We start from the raw sequence: 23,861 nt of genomic DNA, 5'->3' as shown, positions 1-23,861 counted from the left end.
TACCCAAAGGATACAAAAACCAGATACAGCCTGATATTTATGGCAACAGTATTTACAATAGTCAAGATATGGAAGCAGATTACATGTCCCTCAACTGATGAATGGATAAAGAGGTGATTATATACATATATATATATATATATGTATATATATATATATATATATTATTACTCAGCCATAAAAAAGAATGAAATCTTTCCATGTCTAAGGATGTGGATGGACCTAGAGGAATAAGTCAGTCAAAGACAGACAAATACCATATGTTTCACTCACATGTGGAATTTAAAAAACAAAACAAATGAGCATAGAGAGAAAAAATAAAGAGAGAGAGAAAGAGAGAGACAAACCAAGAAACAGACTCTTAATTACAGAGAACGAACTAACGGCTACAGGAGGGGAAGTCTGTAGGGGAATTAGGTGATGGGAATTAAGGAGGGCTTTTGTCTTGATGAGACAGGTGATGTATGGAATTGTTGAATCACTATATCGTACACCTGAAGCTATTATAAAACTATATGTTAACTAACTGGAATTAAAATAAAAACTTTTTTTAAAAAGAATAAACAACAAACCAAAATTCATTGAATTGCACCCTCAAGATTTGTGGCTTTCGTTCCATATTTTTTATTTAAAAACTGAAAACCAGCATAAACTTTAATAGTAAGTTTGTTTTTTTTTTTTGTTTGTTTTTTTCCCCCAGCAGTATAAGTTAGCCATTCTGAGGCTACTTCCTATGTTCTAGGCTTCAGCAAAATTCTAGGGTTTTGAAAATAACAGGAGCCAGGTTTCTCACTGTTAAGGACTGGGTAATACAGAAAGAAAGAAAACTATAACTGTGCTATCCAATATGGTAGGTATTAGTTACATGTGGCTTTTGAACACTTAAAAATGGCTAGCCCAAATTAAGGATGTGCTGTCAACATTAAATGCACACTAGATTAGGAAGTTAGTACAAAAAATGTAAAAATACCTTATTAATAACTTTTTATGTTGATTATATGTCGATATGGTAAAATTTGTTGATATATTGGTTTAAATAGTACATTTATTAAAATCAACTTTAGCTGTTTCTTTTTACTTTTATAACACAGCAACTAGAAAGTTTGTGGTTATATGTGGCTCATATTTGTATCTACTGGGCAGTGCTGAAATATATTGTAGCTTGTGGTGCTGGACTGGAATTGGAGCTATTATATTCTAATATGTGAACTTGTCTATTGAGCCCTATTTTTTTCTTCTCCGACAGGACCAGGAAACAATGATATACCAGTATCAATAAACATACCTTCTACATTAAAAGGAAATAGGATTGCTTAGAGAAATGGCTAAATTGAGGGCTAGGGCAGACAAAGTACAAGATGAGCCCAGAACAGCTTATTTTACAAGAAAGTAAAGGATTGCTATAAAAATGATGGGCTATATCAAAATGACACCAAAGAATCACTGGGGCTCCCAGTAGCCAAATCTAGGATAAAATGATGATAGCAATGGATTATAACCTATTGAATAAGAATCCATGAGTCCATATCCATTCCAACTAAATAAAAACATATATATATATACATACTTCCTTATAGTAGAATGCAAATTAACACATATGGAAAAATATGATGGAGGTAAAAAAATTATCAATGGACAATAAAACCAGTGGGTAAAATTTAGTTTATTGTGATAATTTTTTTCAATTGCAAAGCTATTAAATTACTCTTCTAAACTAAAGAAATCTTCCTCTTCACAAGTAATATATGGAGATACTTTGAAACTAGGTAAATAATACTGGTTCTCATCAAGCTACTGTGATTTCAAGCCCCAAAATTTTAAAGCCAATTATATGCCAATTGCTATACAATTGAAAATAAGAGTCTCAGTGAACTTATTAATTGATTTTTCTGTCTAATTGTTTTAAGATAGCCTCTTTTCAAAAGATTTGAGTTGCTTACAACTGAGGGCACACAGACTATTCAAAATGGAATATAAAGATTTTCCATGTTAGATCTGTGGCAAGTTTGGCTGTGAAGAAGAAGTTGCCTGCTTTCCAGGGTTTTCTAGAAAAGCAAAAAAATATTCATAGAATTGAAAACCAAAAATCTAGTAGTTGACTCCAAAGGAGCTTAAAAGGACAAAAGCTTCTTAATGAAAGGGTTAAGTGCTATCATAAGGATTGCAGGTAGGAGTGCGGGAATAAAATTTGAATAAATAAGCTGGGAAGAAAAACTGGCAGAGACTAGAAATCTTTGAACTTCAAATTAACATTCACCTTTAGGATCAAAAGAATCCCAAATCCTTCACTGTCCAAAACTTTTTGGCCTTCACGGAAACCCTTCATAAAGACTGAAGTAATTTATTTCACAGGTTCCCTAACACTTAGAGGACCAAGCAACAAGTCATTCTGATCTTTTGGTAAACATGACATCATCTGCCACAAAAACATAATCTTCAGACTTATTTGATTATCAAGGCTTTCAGAGTTGCAAATAATTTACTGTGTTCTTTACAGTACGTTTGCTGCATGTATTGAAGAGGAGATACGACATTGTGTGTGTGTGTGTGTGCATGTTTGTGTGTGGCCATGGGGCATGAGGTGAAAGTTTGAATAGACCAATCCTACTCTTTCATTTCTTTTTTCCTTTCTGAGGTTATCCAAATGTTGATTTGAGCCATTTGCCTAAGGAAAGACTAATAGACATAGGTGTATAAAAAATGCGTGTGTGTGTGTGGAAAATAGTAAGATTGCCTGTAGATAGAACAGCATGAAAGCCTTTTGTTGAAATCAGCTGAAGGTATCTACAGTGACTATTTAAAAAATATGATTACCTTTTAAAGATTTTTTTTTAAGATTTTATTTATTTATTTGACAGAGATCACAAGTAGGCAGAGAGGCAGGCAGAGAGAGGAGGAAGCAGGCCCCCCGCTGAGCAGAGAGCCCAATGCGGGGCTTGATCCCAGGACTCTGAGATCATGACCTGAGCCAAAGGCAGCGGCTTAACCCACTGAGCCACCCAGGCGCCCCTATGATTACCTTTTAGTTCTGACACAGTTCAAAACATTATAAGAGATAAAAGAAAGTTCAGGCCAAGTTGGAAAAGGAAATGATGTAAATTAAACATGCCAACTCTGAGCACTGTCAGAGTTGCTGTGATAGTTTCAAACCCGCATTGAGCATCCTGGCAGCCAGGACAATGAGCGCACATGAAGCTTTGTTACTGGAATAAAGAAATATCCTAGTTTCTCTGAAAAGGACCTCTTTGATTTAAAATTTAAAGAATATTTCTCATGTGAAGAAATGAATGATACATACTATAATATAGTATAGGTTATCTTCAATTGGATTTCTATTGCTACTATCAAATGACTGTCAATGGCATATGACACTAACGTATTGCTCAGAAGGCTCAGAACACCCTAGAAGGGCTAAGGTAAGTTCACCAAGCATCCAGCCTTCCTGTGCTCTAGGAAGAACACATTATGCTAAGTTACATTTAAGTGAATATGTTTTTTCCAATTGATTATGTCATGCCATGTAAACATAGTCAATGGAATGAAAGTTCATTGATTAGTTTGTTGCAGGAACATAGACACAAAGGCTCTGAAAGTTGGAGAGATTTTTAAAAATCTCTTCTTAGTCCAGTAATAAATTAGCGCAACTAATGTCATAAAAGTCACCTCTGATCATCCGTATAGGAACTGGGCTGGTACACCATGACGGACAGTTGGGTCATTCTCTCACAAGTCCATTTGCTCCACTGTTGGAGATGGTCCTTTTTAATATAACGCTGAAAACTCCTGGACTGTAATTCCTACCATCTTTTAAAGTCTGTCCTCCAGATCAACAGAGCAACCCTTCAAATAACAAAGGACACTTTTGATTTGCCACTTCTGCCTCACCGTCCCTAAGCTAAACATTTTTAGTTTATGCTATTTGACCATAAAAAATGTTGATAATATTACTTAAAAGTCATGTAACACCTTAGACTTTTCTCAGAGCTTTGTATACATGATCTCATTTTACCTTTATGATATATCTCCAAATGCTCTACAACCGGTATCTCACATATAAGAAAACCAGCTTGCCCAAAGATTATACCACTGGTTTATGCCAGAATATAAATTAGAAGCGTGATCTCTTCACATTCTTCCTATCTCTGAATTTAAATTTCTGAACTTAAATGAGCATTTATATAGACTGAACACTCATTAAGCACAGTAAATACTTAAGACAATAAAAATTCTGAAGTCATTTTACTAATATTAAGAAAATAATTAGCATGATACATTTATGGTAATTAATACTTAAAAAGTTACAAAATTTTTCCAAGTAGCAAGACTTTTATATGTGTATTTAGAACTTCGAGAAGATATATTAAGTATTTCTCTTCTGTTTCCAGCTAAAAATTTTGACCAACTATAGGTTTGAGTTCAGCTTAAATTTTCTGATCTATACTTCAGTCAGCTCAGATACTGTTTTCCTGCTGGTCTTTGAATATTCATCTTCATCCACTCATATTTGTTGAGTTCCTGGGCATCTGCTGGTTCTTACTCTGTATTCTCAGCAAGGAATGTCAGAATTCAAACATTTTCCCTTAAACAGCAACAACAAAAACTCAAGGCACACATAAAACTTCACCTGTTGGCATAAAATCCTTGAGGCCTCAGAACTGAATAGAAGGCACTCAATTTAAATACACAGAAGCAGCAGTTGTTAATGGATATAAAGTATCAGCTTTAATTAAAATGTGCCTCCAATGGCATTTCAACAAAGTCAGAGTTAAAGAAATTTCACTGTGCCAAGGAGGTGCTCTACTGAGCCCAAGTACATTGACAAATGGAGGGCCCTCCATGAGGGACACCTGGTAGATGAAGTGTGTACCAACGACAGAGCTCTGAGTGCGATAGAACATTGTTGTGACAGGGCAGGGGCAGGACTAGTGAGGCTCTCCATCTCTGTGGGAAATGGAGTGCAAGCCTTGGATGATGCAATAAGCGGGGACTCATAGAAGACTGGACTACTGGAAATATCAGCCTGACTACACAGTCTGTTTGAGTAGAATGATCCTGCTTTTTAGTTTCTTATTTCCTTTCTGAATGTCCATTTGAGCCATTTACCCAAGGGACAAACTAACAGACATAGATATATAGAAAAGTTAAACTAGCAATTACGCCCTCTGGCTACAAAAAGGTCAATCATCAAAGAGGAGCAGACTGGGAAGCCATGTAAAAAATCAAGGTCAACCAGCTTCTCCTTGAGACCCAGCCACTAGCCAGGCCCAACTCCAATTTTTTAGTTTTGCAGGCAATGACCAGTTGTTGAGCACCAGCGATTCAAGTTCCCATGTTACAGAAATACGTATGTGGTTCCATCATCTTACATCTTGTCGGGATTCTTAGGAAAGAATAACATTCCCTATACCCAGTCTTTGTTGTGTTTTTCTTTCTAGAAGCAATGGAATCATTGGCAGGAAGCAGGCTGTAGAGTTAAACAGTCTACTTTTAACCTAGGTTCTCCCACCCTTAAGGAGGAGGCTCTGTCTGGATTCTGATGTTTTCTTTTATTTAGAGAGACCTCAGCTGATATAACACTCCTGGCCTCTTCACCTCTTCACCACTCTGACTCAGGGAATGAGGAGCAAATTATTTGATTGGTAGATTTCAGAAGAGTTAGTAGGGTTTGCAGAGCTCAACCGTAGCCAGTCTCTCCTTCCTTGCACATACTTATGTCTTCTCTTCCATGCTGGAAGTTTTATAAGGGGAGGCCCCACAGAGGAGATGTGTCCATCTGGCCTGGACTGATGGATAAGTCTGCCTATTTCTGAGCTGCATTATTAGGAAACCCACGGTTGCTGCACTGCTAAGCCACATTATCCCTTCTAGCCTTAATCAGTAAGAAATATGGTATTCTGATCTCCATCTGTCCTATTCCTTGTCTATCTTATAAGTGGCTTACAACTCAGAACTACTTTTTAACTATGTTGACCTAGAAAATTATTTAGCTATACTTGTCATTATCCATTCATATTTGTCAAGTTCTTTTAGTATCTTCTGGTTCCTCTTTGGATGTTATCATTATTTTATTAACCTGGCAGGACTGTGAATGTAAAGTGCCTAGCGCAAAGCTTTGCATTCAATTAAAGTATGCCTTCCCTTGTTATTATTTTGAGTTAATCATCCCTCATTTTTAAAATTCTATCTTCCCTTTAACTTTCTCCAATAAATTATCTTCTATCTCTCCTCAGTCTTCAACAATTTCTTATTAAACCTTTCTGTCACCCTAAATCAACCTGAATTTTGTTCTTAAAATCCCAGGACCAGCCCCATCAACATCTTCTGGAATTTTCTTGGACATGGAAACTCTCAGGCCCCATCTCAAACTTAACTGAATCAGAAACTCTGGGGGTGGGGCCCAGCAAGTTGTGCTTTAACAAGCTGTCCAGATGATTCTGAGGCACATTCAAGTTTAAGAACCAGATATTACTCCATTTCTGCTCAGTTCCATGGCTTGTCTCTGTCTGGTTACTTCTCTTTTTTGCTTTAATCTCCTTTGCAATTACCAACTAACCATTTTGTTTGATTATCATTATCAATTGTTTCATATCTGAAAGCCCCCATCACCATCCAAAAAGGGAAACAGAAGTTAATGATTGTCCTTAAATGATTTAAAAGAAGTATCTACAAGTCTCTTACACATATTTTTTGTTCATTCCTAATTATTACATCTGATTTATTGAAAAGCCAGACAACTCAGTATGCTTTAATTTAGTTTACCAGGTGTTCATTTTCACAGCCATTGTATAACATAAACCCACTCACAAATCTGTAAATCTTTGCTCTGTGTTTTGTCTTTAATAGGTAAACAGAAAAATCTTGTATCACAGGAAACTACAGGTAGCACTGAAAAAAAAATTGGTTTTCACATTACTGGTTTCCCAACAATGTGAAAAGCATCAAGCAATTCAATTATCCTAAAATTGCCATCCAATTTGTTTCTCTGTGGGAGAGCTAGTATTCTTACTTCATGAAGACCAGGAAATTATCTGCTTTTTGGAATATGTGAGTCTTTTCCTTCCTATTTTTGCTGAATCTCTGAAAGAATATTTAGAGGCAGCAGAGATGGGGGAAGGGTAGGGACCAGGGGGAAAGGGAAGAGGTAAAATGGGAGCTGACAAAAAAGGTGTTTTTCATTTCAAATAACCCCAAATATCACTATTTGTTAAATATACTTTGAAATTATCCTTTCGCAAATTTAACCTAATGCTTAGGTCCTTCAAGTAATTGATTGGTTCAGGTAATTATTAATTTCCCTCCCAGCAGTCCCAAATGCTAATGCAATTAGTTTTCACTCAACAAAATCTGTAGACATGCATGATTTTTATAATAAATTAGTACTAATGTGTAACATTTTGAGGAAATGTCATTCTCCTGCCATTCATTATGAGACATTCTGGGGGAAGCAAGTCATTCACTTAAACTGTAATGAAAAGCATTTAGTATTTATTAGTGTGTAGGAGGCTTTTCTCAAGGGAGTATTTCACAGCTATTATTCGGTTTCCCTAGGAGGGAGGGAAAGAGCCCACGGATCCAAAGTCAATGAGTTAAGTCATTGTTCAGCTCCATTCCAAAGGACTACTCTGTTTCAACCCCAGGTTCAAGTTAAGATTCTGTGGCTAGGGATTTTCTTTGTGATCTAGTCCCATTGGCAACAGCTCAGACATCACTTGTCTGTTCTCTGATCACCTTCCTTGGAGGGCCCTGAGATGTACCCATGGAACAAGAAACCTTCATAAGGAACAAGGGCCTTACTAGGTAGCAGACATTCCTAGAGTTCCATCTTCAGATTTCTTCTGAGATCCCCACAGGACCCACAACGGCCAGATGTTCTTATTTTCAGTACTCCAAGATCTTCTCAGTTTACCTTATTCTTTCGGACATATCTATTCTTACCAGCTCATATTGAACTCACTCCATTGCTTGGCTTCCAGGAGGCATACCATGCACTAACTGTGCCTTCCTTGCTTCTGTCAAGGATTCTGATTCCTTCCTCTCCCAAATGGTCAAAAGTGATCTTCCACCAGGTGCTTTCTCTAGGCCTCTTTAATCTCTTCCTTGACTTCATCAACTTCCACATTTTAAACTATTGCTTCTTCTGGATCGTTCCCAAAATCTAAATTCCAACTGCCACTGGACATTTCTACCTTGGATCTTTTAGACATAGGGTTGAAAACTATTTCCAATAAGGTTAGATAGTAAATATGTCAGTCTCTGCAGGCCATTTGGTCTCTGTTATGACTACTAAACTCTGCTGTTGTAATATGAAAGCATCCACAACACATAAATGAATATGACTCTGTTTCAATAAAACTGTTTATGGACACTGATATTTGAATTTCATATAATTTAATGTTTTAAAAAATGTTAGTCTTTGGGTTTAAAAAATTAAAAATGGAAAAGTCATTCTCCACTCTTAAAAAGACAGGCAGTAGGCTGGATTTGGCCCTCTGGCTGTAGTTTCACCAAACCCTTTTTTTTTTTTTTTTTTTAAGATTTTATTTATTTGACAGAGAGAGAGGAGAGAGATCACAAGTAGGCAGAGAGAGGAAGGGAAGCAGGCTCCCTGCCCAGCAGAGAGCCCGATGTGGGGCTCGATCCCAGGACCCTGGGATCATGACCTGAGCTGAAGGCAGAGGCCTTAACCCACTGAGCCACCCAGGCGCCCCGGTGACCTCTGTTTTAGATGTATTCCCATCTAGTCACATATTACTAGTCACATAATCCTCAGTCATTTACTACTCCTTCCCATTATGATGATGTTTTCTCTTTAAGCTCGTCTTTACTTTTATTTGAAAATAAAGAGTTGTATGCCATGTAATATCCTTTAGGTACAGACTCCCTTCAGGAGAACAAGCATGGATACAGCATTCTTATTTCAGAAAAGGAAGTTGAGGCCCAGCTTGGATTGTCATTGAGTTAAGTAGTACTAAAACCACCATCAGAACTCAATTCTCCAGACTTTTTGGACCACACCTCTACATAAATTGTCACATAGCAGTCAATTGCCTATAATGTGTGGCTTATATCTTTCAATACAGAAAGAAATAGAAAACTTCTCAAGGTTCTTTTCAGATCTCTAATCCATACTATATTACACCCTGCTCCTCCATAAACATGTTCTTTCTTTTTCTTTCTTTTTTTTTTTTTTTTTTGGTCATTCTGATGGCTCATTATGATGCTTCTACCCAGCTGAGTCAGGCAGGAACTGGTTAGAAGAGGGACAAACATGTTTACTAAGCAATATTCCACCAATGTCAGTGTAAGTTGAAGTAGAAAACTTCGTAAGTGTAGTGAAGATCTAGATAACAACTAACATTATTTTGGTACCAGCAGAAAGAGTTAAAGCTCAGTATTGTATTAAAAAACAAAACAAAACAAAACAAAACAAAACAAAAAACCCCAAGATGCATTTGCTATTATTAGGAACAGAGAAAAGATGATGTTCCTATGGCTAATGCCTATTTTATCCTCTTCCATGTATTTTCCCAGAACTCACTTGGGATTCTGAGATCTACTAAGAATATTATAATATTTACTAAGTTTTTACAAGTTTCATGAGATTGTAGATTCTTCTGTAAGAAGAATCTACCTCTTCAATTTTAGGATTGAAAGAAATGAATTCACCTTTAACATCACTTAGAGGCCACGTACTTGTTTTTTTAGCCATAGGCCAGTTTGGCACTTTTATACTTTCTATTATCTTGTTAATATCTATTCTGATGAAAGAACTTTACAAAAAGCAAATCTATTGGTGTAGAGAAATGCAACTGATTTCTGTGCATTGATTTTATATCCTGACACTTTACTGAATTTCTGTATAAGTTCTAGCAGTTTTGGAGTGGAGTCTTTTGGGTTTTCCATATATAGTATCATATCATCTGCGAAGAGTGATAATTTGACTTCTTCTTTGCCGATTTGGATGCCTTTAATTTCCTTTTGTTGTCTGATTGCTGAGGCTAGGACCTCTAGTACTATGTTGAATAGCAGTGGTGATAATGGACATCCCTGCCGTGTTCCTGACCTTAGTGGAAAAGCTTTCAGTTTTTCTCCATTGAGAATGATATTTGCGGTGGGTTTTTCATAGATGGCTTTGATGATATTGAGGTATGTGCCCTCTATCCCTACACTTTGAGAACTATTGGGATTTCATCAAGATCAAAAGCTTTTGCACAGCAAAGGAAACAGTTAACAAAATCAAAAGACAACTGACAGAATGGGAGAAGATATTTGCAAACGACATATCAGATAAAGGACTAGTGTCCAGAATCTATAAAGAACTTAGCAAACTCAACACCCAAAGAACAAATAATCCAATCAAGAAATGGGCAGAGGACATGAACAGACATTTCTGTAAAGAAGACATCCAGATGGCCAACAGACACATGAAAAAGTGCTCCATATCACTCGGCATCAGGGAAATACAAATCAAAACCACAATGAGATATCACCTCACACCAGTCAGAATGGCTAAAATCAACAAGTCAGGAAATGACAGATGCTGGCGAGGATGTGGAGAAAGGGGAACCCTCCTACACTGTTGGTGGGAATGCAAGCTGGTTCAGCCACTCTGGAAAACAGCATGGAGGTTCCTCAGAATGTTGAAAATAGAACTGCCCTATGACCCAGCAATTGCACTATTGGGTATTTACCCTAAAGATACAAATGTAGTGATCCAAAGGGGCACATGCACCCGAATGTTTATAGCAGCAATGTCCACAATAGCCAAACTATGGAAAGAACCTAGATGTCCATCAACAGATGAATGGATCAAGAAGATGTGGTATATATACACAATGGAATACTATGCAGCCATCAAAAGAAATGAAATCTTGCCATTTGCGACAACATGGATGGAACTAGAGCGAATCATGCTTAGCGAAATAAGTCAAGCAGAGAAAGACAACTATCATATAATCTCCCTGATATGAGGAAGTGGTGATGCAACATGGAGGCTTAAGTGGGTAGGAGAAGAATCAATGAAACAAGATGGGATTGGGAGGGAGACAAACCATAAGTGACTCTTAATCTCACAAAACAAACTGAGGGTTGCTGGGGGGAGGGGGTTTGGGAGAAGAGGGTGGGATTATGGACATTGGGGAGGGTATGTGCTTTGGTGAGTGCTGTGAAGTGTGTAAACCTGGTGATTCACAGACCTGTACCCCTGGGGATAAAAATATATGTTTATAAAAAATAAAAATTAAAAAAAAAAAAAAAAAGCAAATCTAAATTATAAATGTGAGTTTTGCTTTGGGAGGAAAACAGGGCAAATCAACAAATATACAAACAAAAATATTTAGCAAAGAAGCACCATTAGGTATAATACCAATTGCGGGTATAAAAAAATAAACCATGAACAGGCATGTGTAATTCTACCCTCAGTCCGATTCTTTCTTTCTTTTTTTTTTTTTTTTTGGAAATTTGATGATGTTAACCTTGCTTTATTCCTTTTTTTCATTATGATATTATAGAGTGACCCCTGAAGAACCTTGTTTCTTAGGAGTACGTTTGATCATAAGCTGAAATTGGCCCAAGTTATCCCAGGATACTATGAAAAATTACCAAAGGATTATCACAGGATACCATATCAAAGAAATGTGCTTCTGAAATGGGTATTCTTTTACTTATTTTCCTTTAGTAGATATAATGAAGCCCAGAATGCATTACCCCTTTCAAATGAATATTCTCTGGAAAATATATCTGCCTTTGGTAAACAGATTTTATTTCTGATTGGAAGATTAAATTAGCCTTGTTAATTTAATGTATAGAGAAACTCACTATCAGAATCAAAGGAAAACAGCTGAAAATATCTAGAGCTTTGTTTTCTGAAGAAAATTACTTCTTGCTTATATAGTTTGATTATTGTCTATACTGAGGGAAAATACTTTACCAAAAACATCTTGTAAAATACTTTCTGTAGTAGTATTATAGAGTAGGCTAAAGCTGCTGTAAGAAAGAAAACCCCCAAATTCAGTGGTTCCAAGAACAATGAAGTTTATTTGTCTCCCAGTTAACAGCACAAGATAAGCATTCCGGCTTGGTGGGCAACTCTGCTCCAGTCAACTGCTGGAGGCCCAGGCTGGCAGCAGCTCTGCCATCAACTGTTGGCTTGTAGGGTTCTGGTTGTCGCCATCCCAGCTGGCTAAATAGGAAAGCAAGGGAGTCTCCAGCCAGGGATATCTTCTTAAGCAGATAAGGTAGAAGTTCCTTACGTATCTTGTACTCCTATTCCATCCTCAAGTATTCAGTCCCATAGCCACAAGGTGTTGCAAGGGAGATTGGGAAATATGGTCTCTCCATAGGAAGGAAGAACAGAAGCAGCAGGCTCCTGCAGTCTCCATATACTGATTTTTAAAAATTATAAAACACAAGTAATATACACTGCAAGGTTCCCAGAATGTTATACAAATACAAAAGAATATAACACGTTATTTTTTTCTATTATGAGAATATTCAACAAGGTAAAAAACCAAGGCAAGTCTCTTTGATTTTATGTTAACACATCAAAAAGATTTTTTGTTATCAAACACACAGAGGAAATACCCAAGCTAAAATAAGTCATGTTCTAAAAGCTGGGAATTCATTTTCTCATAGAAACAATGTTCTAAAAATGGCCAGGTTCCAAAATTATTTCAAAGGGGCTCATTTACCTCCTGTGGTCTATGTGCAATGAAAAGTAGTAGAAGACAATACTGTCCTGCAGCATTCAAAATGGAACTATTAGCTAGAAATAATTTTTTAAAATATTTTTAATAAGAAAATTAAGTTTAAGTATAAAAGGATGTGGTAGAGAATGGGAAATGGGAAATGAATCCTTTCATGTAAAGCCAAAGTGAACTTTCACAATAGTATTCTGGCAGTGGCTCTTTAGGTTGATTTTTCCTCCTTCAAGGTTTATTGCAAACAAAATGAATGTGCTTATCAGCCATGCTTTACAGCTAGATTTCTGGAACAAAATGGAAGAGAGAAAGTACTAAACACAAGTGTAGGGGGAGAGGGGAAAATTCTCAGGGAAGTCAGGGAAGGGAGGAAAAGTCTCATGTGCTCATCTCTACATCTACAAGGATATATCAAGAAAGATAAGCAGAGGAAAAGACAAAGTTGAGGTTGGGAAAAGGAATAAGACAGACATATGCAGGATCTCTCAGGGGAAGAATGAGAACAACTGGGGATTGAGTTTTCTTTGTACCACTAGGAATTTACTTACTGCAGAGAAGGTCTCGAGTTGAGAGGCAGCGAACAAGCAACAATGTGTGAAGAAAGAATGTTAATAGGCTGAGAGGAATTTAGGAAGTAACTGACTTCTGTTTTATTTTTCTTTAATCAGCACAAGGAAAGTTCATGATTTAAAATTAAGAAAATGAAAACCTATCAAAATGCAAGTCAGAAGAATCTTCATGGCAGAAAAGACACATCTGAACAGGGTCCCTACAAATACAGCCAGTGTAAGCCTCTTTCCACCTTTCGGGTACACATTTGTTTTTTCTAGCTCTTCTATTCCAGTACAACTTAATAGTTCCCCTACTGCTTCTAACATGACCTCTGAAGATGCTTGATGTTAAGTAAAAAGGCAATTTCAGGCAGCTTGATCTGGGGGGTCAGTCCTGTATCTCAAATGCAATGGAGGACTGTTCTCTGTGAGTGTGACTGCTCATAGCCCATTGATTGCAGAACTCACCAAGAGAAACTGGTTTCTCTCACTTGACAACTGCACGTACTATAATCAGAAAGACATGACTTTGGGCTCCTTTAAAAAGCCCAAACCTTGAATTACTTTTGAAGCACTATTTGGTCTCACAGTGGCACCAGCAACAATGAACCATCGCCATGGGCATCAAGAGCCCAGCCTTTAAAGCCTGAACACGGTACAAAGATTTCTTTAACTTCTGAAAATGAAAGCACCCTTTGAAGAAAAACAAATTATCAAATTGGCTGCAAACTATTTAATCAAATGTTTTGGGGGGTTTCAGAGAATACTAATATAATCCTAAACGTGTTGGCACAATTTTGCTTACAAATTTCTTATTCTAGCTTGTTGCTGTGTTAACTACTTTACAGAGAGATAAAAGTTGATGAAACAAGGGATAGAAATGATGTGAGGTTTCAATACAAATGTTTGTTTGTATTCTGTCTGGAGTCTTAACTTTGAGCCTAATTAGTTGCATTATCTTGAACAGGTCCCTAGACATCTCTGGATTTGGTTCCTCAACTGGAAATTGAAGGGATTGGATGAGATGAGCCCTAAAATCCCTTCCAGCTCGACAGGCTATAATTCAGGTTTTTTCAGCTTCAGTTGTGCCATGACAGGGAACTTTAGTGGCAGTCTTGAATTACTTAAAGACAGAGCATACTGCTTCAGGCCTATGCAATACTGCTCTGAACAGACGCCTCACAGCTGCTGGGCTTCCTCCTGCTGGAGGCTGCTTGTATGGGGTGAAACTGTGAAGTTCTGTGTCCAGCTCTAAAGAGTTTTAAAGCTGCCACGTGACTCTTAAGATTTCCCTATACAACCTGGCTATCCAAAGCCAACTTTACAAAGCAAAAAAAAAAACAGGCATTCACGGTCAACATCAAGAAAAGCCTTCTCCTGCTCAGTCCCTGCCTTGGCACACAGAATTCTCATTCACAATAATAATGTCAAGTCTGGGCTCAGATTTTAAGTAAAAGACTTATTTTTAAAAAGAAAAGCTATTTCAGAGGTCTGGTTTTCCAGTATTTTCATGGGCAGTAGTAAGTTCTGAGTGAGGATGTTTAATCAGCAGAATGGACCAAAAACCAAGCAAACGAGTATAGGAAAAAAAACTTTTCTTTCTAATATTCACCCACCTGGAGGTTAAGAACTACTTTCTCTCAATCTTAGAAATTTGAATTTTAATCATTCATGTGAATTCTGCACTATCTTTAAAATATAACCTAAGGATGTCCTTGAGCACTCATTGGAAAATAATTATGTGAAAATACTTCTTCCTCCAAATCACCACTTCATCCTTTCCCAACTTCAGCCTACTAGAAAGACAGTAATTAAAATCATCTGCCTTTAATGACAATATCATCGTCATTAGTCCCTAAGGTCCTTAAACCAAGGTCACCCTTGGTTTCCTTTTTCTACACAGCATCCTGATATGGGTGTTGATTGCCAAGGTCTGGAATTTTAACTCCCATACTTCATTTTGTCTTGCTTTTTTTCCTTGATTTTTTTCTAATAACCCCTCATTTGCTCTTGTATAAAATGACCAGGCAGGACTAGGAGCCCTTACCTACAAAGACCCCCACAGTACAATCATGATTATTCTTTTATACACGAGAATGGAGACTGACAGGCTACTCCACCTTTGATTAATTTCTGACACTTGTATTCTAGTACATAGTTTTTGTTTTAACCAATACTTCCTTAGGGAATATAAAGTACTAAAATTAAAGCACACAAAAAATATCTCTGCCCTGAGGAGAAGAAAAAGATTTCCTTTTCCTGATTTACTCTCTGAAACTACCCAAATCTGAATTGATTATCTACTTCCGTCAAGAATCACTAGAGTATTGTGCAGTTTTTCTTCAGTTTGACACGCTGTCATGACCCCTATTAGTACACAGACTTCCCAGTTTTCAAGGCAACAAGTAACATGAGGCTATTTCTTCTTAGAGTATCCACTCTCTGTTCATTTATTTGTTATAAAGCTCTATTAGTTCATAGGCCTCATAGAATACTGACTTTTTTGAAAACCAATACTCACAAATTGATATATAAATTGAATGCTGAGTGAAGTCACAGAATAACATAAAAAATATAAAATAGAATTATATTCACTTGCTATTACATTCCTGGTACAAAACTATTTTAAAGCCTTACCTAAAATTTTTTTCTGGGTTTTTTAAGTTGGATTTTGAACTGCTATTTGGGTCATTATTAGAAACAGAAGCAAGCCTATTCTGCCATATCCCCTCTCTTTCAATGGCATCAATTATTTATGATTCATATATTCAGAATGCTAGATCTACATGTGACATTGGAGGTAATTTTGTAAGCCCTTGGTATAAGAACGCAATCCCACCTGGAAATGCAGCCCTCTTGTAAGAAATACACATGGGGGATGCACAGGGAACAGAAGAGAGAAAGGGTACTCCCACTAGGCAGCCAGATCTATCAGTCAATCATGGGGTTCCAAAAAATCACTGGCAGATCATACTTCCATTTTATAGAGATCCTGGAAAGCAAAAGGACTTTCTAGGGTCACAAAGCTGATTTAAGCAGCAACAATGAGCACTCACTGGGTCATTTCCTAGGATGGTCCTTTACCCAGTAAAAGATACACACAACCAGGAATGTCCTTTAAAATGCACATAGTTACTTTAGTCATGGTCATCTGTGTGTTACTTTCCCAATTTATTTATTGACCTGGAAGCTTATTAATCCTTCTAAAAAAGAGATGAACTTCTTTTGCTAGATGAACCATCTATGATGAGGAGTCTTTGATACTGTTGGGCCTGCCCACTCCTCACCTCCCCAAAGATCATCCTCAGCACAGATGAGAGGAACTTGCTTAAGCCAGACCTCACTTTGTGATCTTTTCACTTTGAACTTGTACCAATTCTACACTTCACTCTCTCAGCTATTTTTGGTTCTTGCCCTACTCTGTAACTATATACCGTATGGGTGGAGACCACAGATTTTTGGAGCCCCACTTACTGGGTTTGAATCCCAGCTCTGCTACTATCTAATAACGAAATCTTGGGGAATATACTTAATCTCCCTCTCTGCTTTGACTTCCTAATCTGTAAAACGGGTCAAATAATAGTGTCTACCTGATAAACTTCTTATATTAAAAAAGTTAATGTATGAGAAGCACTTAGAACAATGCCTGGCACAGGGTATATTGAAACGGAAAATTATAATTATTGGATTTGCCCTAAGTATCTTCTCACCTAACAGCCTGCAGATAATAACAACATGCTATTCTAAATAATAACTCTTCTTGTGCTACTACTATTACCCTCTCCTCTCTCACCTCTTATTTGTTTTGAAATAAGAAAAGTAAAGTCTGAGATCTTGAATAATGTGCCCATGGTCACACAGGTAGTAAAAAGCAGAGTCAGGACTTGAACCAATATCTGTCTTAGCATCTTTCCAAATCTCTGAGAAAAGGGCCTTAGAGTTCTAAAATTTTTTTATAAGTAGGTTGACTTACCTCCCATATAGGTCAGGAAGACTGGGATCTCCACAGGGAAGAAAAGGCATTGTCAGACATGAGATGAGGATACCATCAGTGTCTGAGCCAGGCTCACGCCTATACCCTATACCACTTCCACTATACCACACAGCACTCATGTGGACTATACTGTCAGAAGCCACCCCTAATCCATTGCTTATTTGAGTACAATATTAGGGAATATTGTTCTGATTCAAGTCAAAGTGGTAGTATTTTCAATACTAATATCAGAAGTTTCTGAAATCATTTATTTCTACTCCAGCTTTAGGGTATAGCGAACATCTCTTCCTTTCCAGATGAGGGGAAAAAAAAAAAATATATATATATATATATATATATATATATATATATATATATATATTTCCTCTCTTCCTTCAGAGCCTGTAGTAACCAGTATCTTGCCACTCCTGCCCCAAACCACCTATTCACAGTTGTCAACATTTCTTCAGTTGTCTTAAATGGTATCTTCCTCGGAAGGTCTGGGGATGAAGGGCCAGGAGAGGGAAGAGAAGGAAAGTCCTTGAGTTTGCTAGAGGAACAGTACACACTGCCTTGTCCCTGCTCCTGTAGCACATGCCCACTCCTATGTCTCCTCTGGAGCTGTCCACCTTCTTTACTCCTGCACTGCATCCCAGAGCCTTCACTGAGAACCTCCCAGAAGAGCCTCTGGGTGCTCCCCCAAACTGCAAGTGAATCAGCTACATGGCCTATTTTTCCCGAAGACCCACCCATAGTACCCATGTTGTGCTTGGCTTATTGGGCTAAATCTAGGAAAGGGAAGAGCATGGGAAGGATTTTTTTTTTTTTTTTTTTTTTTTTTTTGCTCTATTCCCTCTTCCCACACCCATCATCATATTAAGCTGTCAAACTATTAAAAAAGGTCAGAAAAGCTAAAGTTGAATGTTTTTATATAAAGAATGGTAGAAAAGTTGTTTGAAGAAAGACAAGTAGGGCTCTGGAGAAGGCCCAGGGAGACAGAAATCCTGGCGAGCAGCAGCGGGACTGACAGAGGAACGATAAGCAGGCAAGTATGTTTCTAGGATGAGCTGAAGAAAAGAAAGGGCAAGACAAGCAAGTTGGTCTCAGGTATAAGCCTTAACCCAAGAGGACCCTAGTGCCATTCCAGGCTCTTGGGATCGATCCTAAATTTTCTTAACATCCTTAGTTCCTTCCCTGCTGGGCACCTTGCTTCAGTCCCTGAAGCCATCACCAGCTACCACTGCCTGGCACAAAGGGTAGGTGAGAGGAGAGAAAAGGAGATATGTTCCTTCCATCCCTACTTGTACTCTGAAAGTTTTTCCTTTAGAAACAGGTCATACATACAAGGTTTGGCCTCTGTAGTGCTGTTAGTAGTATGCTTCAGTTGTTACTAAGGGTCTTGCTGGGTCTCTAACCTATATATGATGTGCAGTGGATGTTGTTGGTACCCTCTCCAGATCCCCTTCTTGGACTGGTGCCTGCATCTCTATCTGCCATGACAGTTGGTTGAAAACTGCAGCTGTCCTCCTCTCAGAGATTACCTTTGCCTTTGGGGGAACAGAAGGTGTCTTGCCTTGAGGGTTACCACCAACCCTCACCCAATGAGTGACTGACAATGGGAATGCAAAAGGCCAGCCTCCTTGACCCAAGGGACCAATTGGGCAGTGCAATTTCTGCTTTAGAATTGCCCACAGAATCAGGCTGAAGCTGCTCTCCTGCTGAGATGCTGTCATTACTTAGCTTTATTCCCTCTAAATGCTACCTCCCTTCACCTTCTCCTGAGGCATGCTCCCAATAAGTCACCTGCACGAGAATCCCTGAATCAGGCTCTACTTTAAGTCTGAGGGAAACTTACCTCAGACTTATATTCATTCCACATGTTTATTAGAGGTCCTTTACAGTCACTAGAGTAATACATCTACCAAAAATGAAACAAGGAGCAACTTAACAGGACCCTAAACCAAATTTAGACACATAACCCAACTTGATTTATAAGACTCCTAGGCCTATATCTAACCCTGCTATCTTGCAGACACTAACAAACTACATTTTTAAAAATCAAAAATGAAGACTTATTCATACTCTTTTTACCACAGAACATGAGTTAATATACTTACTTTAAAAATTAGCTATGTATCATTATGTACCATTAACCAATACATTTGTTCCAATTTTTAAAATGTGGCTGGTTGATTCTAAATTATTTTGTAATAATTATTCTTCCTATGATCATATAAATCTTACATTTTTAATCACTTTCTGGGGTTTTTTTTCCTCCCGTGAACTATAAATTCTGTGATTGTGAATGACTATCTCCCTGATAAGCATGTTCTCATTAATCCAGCAGCGTTATAAAACAGATCAAATTTCCAGCTTGCAATTAATAAAGATATAGTTAAATGTATGAAGGGAAAGCAAAAGATAATTTAATCTTTCTGCTATGATTTAGAAGTCATTTCAGGGTCATCCCTATAAGCCTCAATTATAGTATTGCAGAAATATAGGGAGATTGGTAAATAGCATTCAGGTTGGAAGAATGCCAGACGGACCAAATTTTACTTCCTGTATTTACAAAAATGCAACTTTGTAACAAGAGGTACCACATTCTCTGTTTTCCCCCAATATACTGATCCTAGTATAGCCTCTTATAGAGAGCCCCCTATAATTAATCTGAGCTGATTAAATCCATTCTTCCAGTCTGTAATAAAAAAAATAAAGACTTTATCATTTTCATGGGATTATCCTCTCAAAAAAGTTCTACCTAAACAGGACCCAATCATCTTTAAATTCTGTTTCTGAATATATTTGCAGGTATTCCTTTTGAGAGCCTGTTGCAGTTCCCATTTACAGTTTATGCTGTATTTTCATTCCATACTGTACTTTGGTTAACAAAATATATCACCCTCTTACCCCATAAAACTGTTGGAGGGTCTTTTAAGGAGTAGTTTATGACTTGGTAACCAATTTTTTTTTTTAAGAAGAAACCATCATGACATTAAAAATTCCTGAAGATCTGAAAACTGTGCTCTGTTTCTAAAAAGTCCTTTTATATTTGTCAAATAAATCACAATATTTATAGATCTTTATCTTGTTTCAGTATGCATACAAGATATTCATTAGGAATGAAAAAGAATACCTTATTTATTTGCTTTCCGCATACATCTACTGAAGACATGACTTTTTTCCTTTTCCTTTCAAATTTATCAGTAACAGTAACTAAATGAAGGCTGAATAAATGACCCCATCTGTACTACCCATCTGGTAGTCTTTTTTTTTTTTTTTTAAAGATTTTATTTATTTATTTGACAGACAGAGATCACAAGTAGGCAGAGAGGCAGGCAGAGAGAGAGAGGAGGAAGCAGGCTCCCTGCTGAGCAGACAGCCCCATGCGGGACTCGATCCCAGGACCCTGAGATCATGACCCCAGCCGAAGGCAGCGGCTTAACCCACTGAGCCACCCAGGCGTCCCCCATCTGGTAGTCTTGATGTCACAAGATTGCAGCTGTGACTCCATCTATCACAGCTATATTCCAGGCAATAATACGGCTTGGGTCAGCCCTGCTAACACCCTACCACCAGATACACAAATAAGGAATCCTATACAACACCTCTCAACCACATACTGTGGCCTATACTTAGTAACCCCCATATGCAAGGAAGTTTATGAAATGAAATTTTTCGCTAGGCACAAAATCAGATTTCTATGACTAAGAGAGAAGGGAAGAAAGAAAATAGAGGACAGGCAACTAGCATTATCTGCCTCATTTTCTTTTTTAGCATATGTTTCCTCAGATGAATTATGAAGCCATAGAAATTATGAAATTATGTCATATTAATTTTTGTAATCCCAGAACCTAGCACAATACCATAGTTTATTGTTTTTTTTTTAATGTTTATTAGTTAAAGACTAGATCAAAGACAAGTATGACAGGTGAGTAAGTGGCATTAGTTTGTTCCATTTATATTGTCATTCATTCACTTAATTATTATTTCAACTAATATTAATTGAGCTCTCAGTCTGAGCCAGGTCTTCTATCAAGCAGTGATATTTACAGTGATAAACATAACATAGTCCCTGGCTTTATGAAGCAGGTGGAGGTAAGGTTAGAGGAGGATGGGGATGGCTCTAAAAGTAACAGGCAATTTCAAGGTTACGGGTTAAGAGAATGAGAAGTGGTCCTGAGACACTGTTTGAGAGGTAATGAAGTTGTAAGTAGTCTGGGTGAGCATAGAGTGGTGAACGAAGTAGAGAAAAAGAAGGAAAGATAGAGGGTTAGGTATGTTATAGTTATAAGTCTGTAATTTATCTCTGCCAATACACATACCTATTTCTTGTGAGAAAATGTTTGTTTCTCCCTTAGACTTCCTCATGAAAGAATTTCCCAACACTTTGCTCTTGATAAATCTATCCCATTGATAAGCTTCTTGGCTGGCCTGAACTGTAGTTACAACTGTGTTCCATGGACCTTCTCCAAGCATGAAGAAACTGTCTTCCCAGCATCCCATCTTACAGGATGTTCCCTGGTGGACCAGTTTGGGAAATTTTGGTCTAGACATGTATTTCTCAAACTTGGCAATATGACTCCACTGGACACCATAAAAAAGAGTTGCTGGGGATTTCCAGAAAAAGAGGCTGATCCCCAGAAACTGCACATGTGAACCTGGTCTTCTTAGTGTATTAACACCTTGGATTTCAGTTCTATGAGTCACCAGATGGGTATAGGTTTAGTGGAACTAACAGCACACCACTTCAGCAATCTTGCAGTCAAATAAGTTGTCCCTATGACGATTTGACTAGTAATTAAGACACTGTCATCTCTTCCCAGAAGTAATCCAACTCAGTTCAGTTTGTAACATATACATATACAGCTAGAAATGCACCTACATCAATTTCAATTTTCTTTGCCTACGTTGGAGAAAAAGATAGGCCCTAACCGTGAAGCGGAGATCACAAGAAGAGAGATCTGAAGATGATATGCTATCGGCCTTAAAGATGGAGGAAGAGGCCACAAGCCAAGGAAAGCATGTAGCATAGAAGATAGAAAAAGCAGATATGGATTCTCCCCCAGAGGCTCCAGATGGGACACAGCCCACACTTTGATTTTAGAATTTCTGACTTCCAGAACTGTAAAATCACACATTCTTAGTTCTAGCTACCAAGGCTGTGGTAACTTTTTACAGTTAGCAGTGGGAAAGTAATACCGATAGTAATATACCTCCTATCCCTCTACCCCCTCATTCCCACAGCTCTCTATATTAAGACTCTCTTGGGATTCTCCTCTTCTCAATCTATCTTCTCAAACAGTTTTCCTGAATATCAAATCCAATTATGTCACAGGGCTTGAAATACATGAATACTCACTAATTCTAGTTAGGCTACTTCTGAGAATATAATTAGAAACCAGAAATAAGGGTTGTTTACAAATCCTGTCAAGGACATTTGGTGTGATCTCAGGAAGGCTTAACAGAGATGTGATTACAGCTAAGAAAGCTGAAAACAAATTGCACTATACACTGGAGAAAGAATGCATTAACCACGGGGGGTTGAGGCAGAGAAGAGATTTTTCTGGGTTTATTCAGGACTGGACAGAGGTAAATTCACTGACTTTGGCAGCCATCAGGAAGACACATTCTGGTTTGGAGGTGGGGATACCTTACCAGGTACCTGGATCCTAGTAAGTGCTTATCCTAAACAGAGGTCATGGGTATACTATCATAGTAAATTTCATCCTGATTTAAATTCTAGTCATGAAAACTGGTTGCCATATGTCAGTCCACTGTTCACCTCTGGACACACGATAAAACTGAGGTCAAGACCCTCCCTAGTGGTGACGAACTGAATCTAGTAGATTGAGGTTCTTCCTCTTCCCACTGTTTCCTCAGAAAGTTAAAGGATATGTTCTTCCGTAAGATCCCGAATCCTAGTTTAACAATAGCCACACTCCTGCCAGCCATCACTCAAGACCTGTTTGAGGGTCCCTATTTCAAGACCTCCACAGAAGAGGGATGACTATCAACAACAACAGCAACAACAACAAAAAAAGGGAGGAAAGTTCTAAGAAGGAAGGGGAGGTCAAAATTGGCAAATGCCACAAAGGGCATGACAAAATGGGGATTAAATTTTTCCATTAGATTTGGCAATTAGGTGGGTGACTGATGTTGTTCAGTGGAGTGAAAGGTTGACAAGGGAATGAGCGCTTAGACAATGTTAACATTAAGGCTGGAAAAGTCCTCTGAGAAGAGGGATCCATACCCTACAGAATCACCTTAAATAAAATTCCCCTCAGGTTTTGCATTTGAATCATAGAGACCTCTTCTCCTCCCCAAATCCTCCAAATCTTAATCGGCCACCTTTGAGTCCTACTATTCCACTCTCTCTCCTCAGTTCACCTCGAACTTAAAGGAACTAATGAGCTGTGCAATAACTAAAGGTCAAAAAACAAGAGGAAGAAACAAAGGGCCCACAAACACAAACTCAAATCAAAACAAATCAGGCCCTCAGTGAGCTGAGCTGTAACAAGTTGTGCTTCAAATTTACTATTCCTGTTTTGATTTAAAAAAACAACAACAACAACAACAACAACAAAAAAACTGGAGAATTAAAAGGGGTATTTTATAACGGGGTTTTTTGTGTGTGTT

General features: G+C 37.8%; 1 protein-coding gene across 5 annotated transcripts in view; it reads right to left on the bottom strand.

Moving 5' to 3' along the window:
* The window catches only part of LMNTD1 (lamin tail domain containing 1), a 521,212-nt gene that overhangs the window by 496,898 nt on the left and 453 nt on the right, over positions 1 to 23,861 (bottom strand). The gene's annotated exons all lie outside the window — the stretch shown is intronic.

Source organism: Mustela nivalis (assembly GCF_964662115.1).
Source record: "Mustela nivalis genome assembly, chromosome: 7".
In the NCBI taxonomy this organism is placed as follows: Eukaryota; Metazoa; Chordata; class Mammalia; order Carnivora; family Mustelidae; genus Mustela; species Mustela nivalis.
Note: the sequence above shows the minus strand (reverse complement) of the source record. Positions and strands in the feature narration are given on the sequence as shown.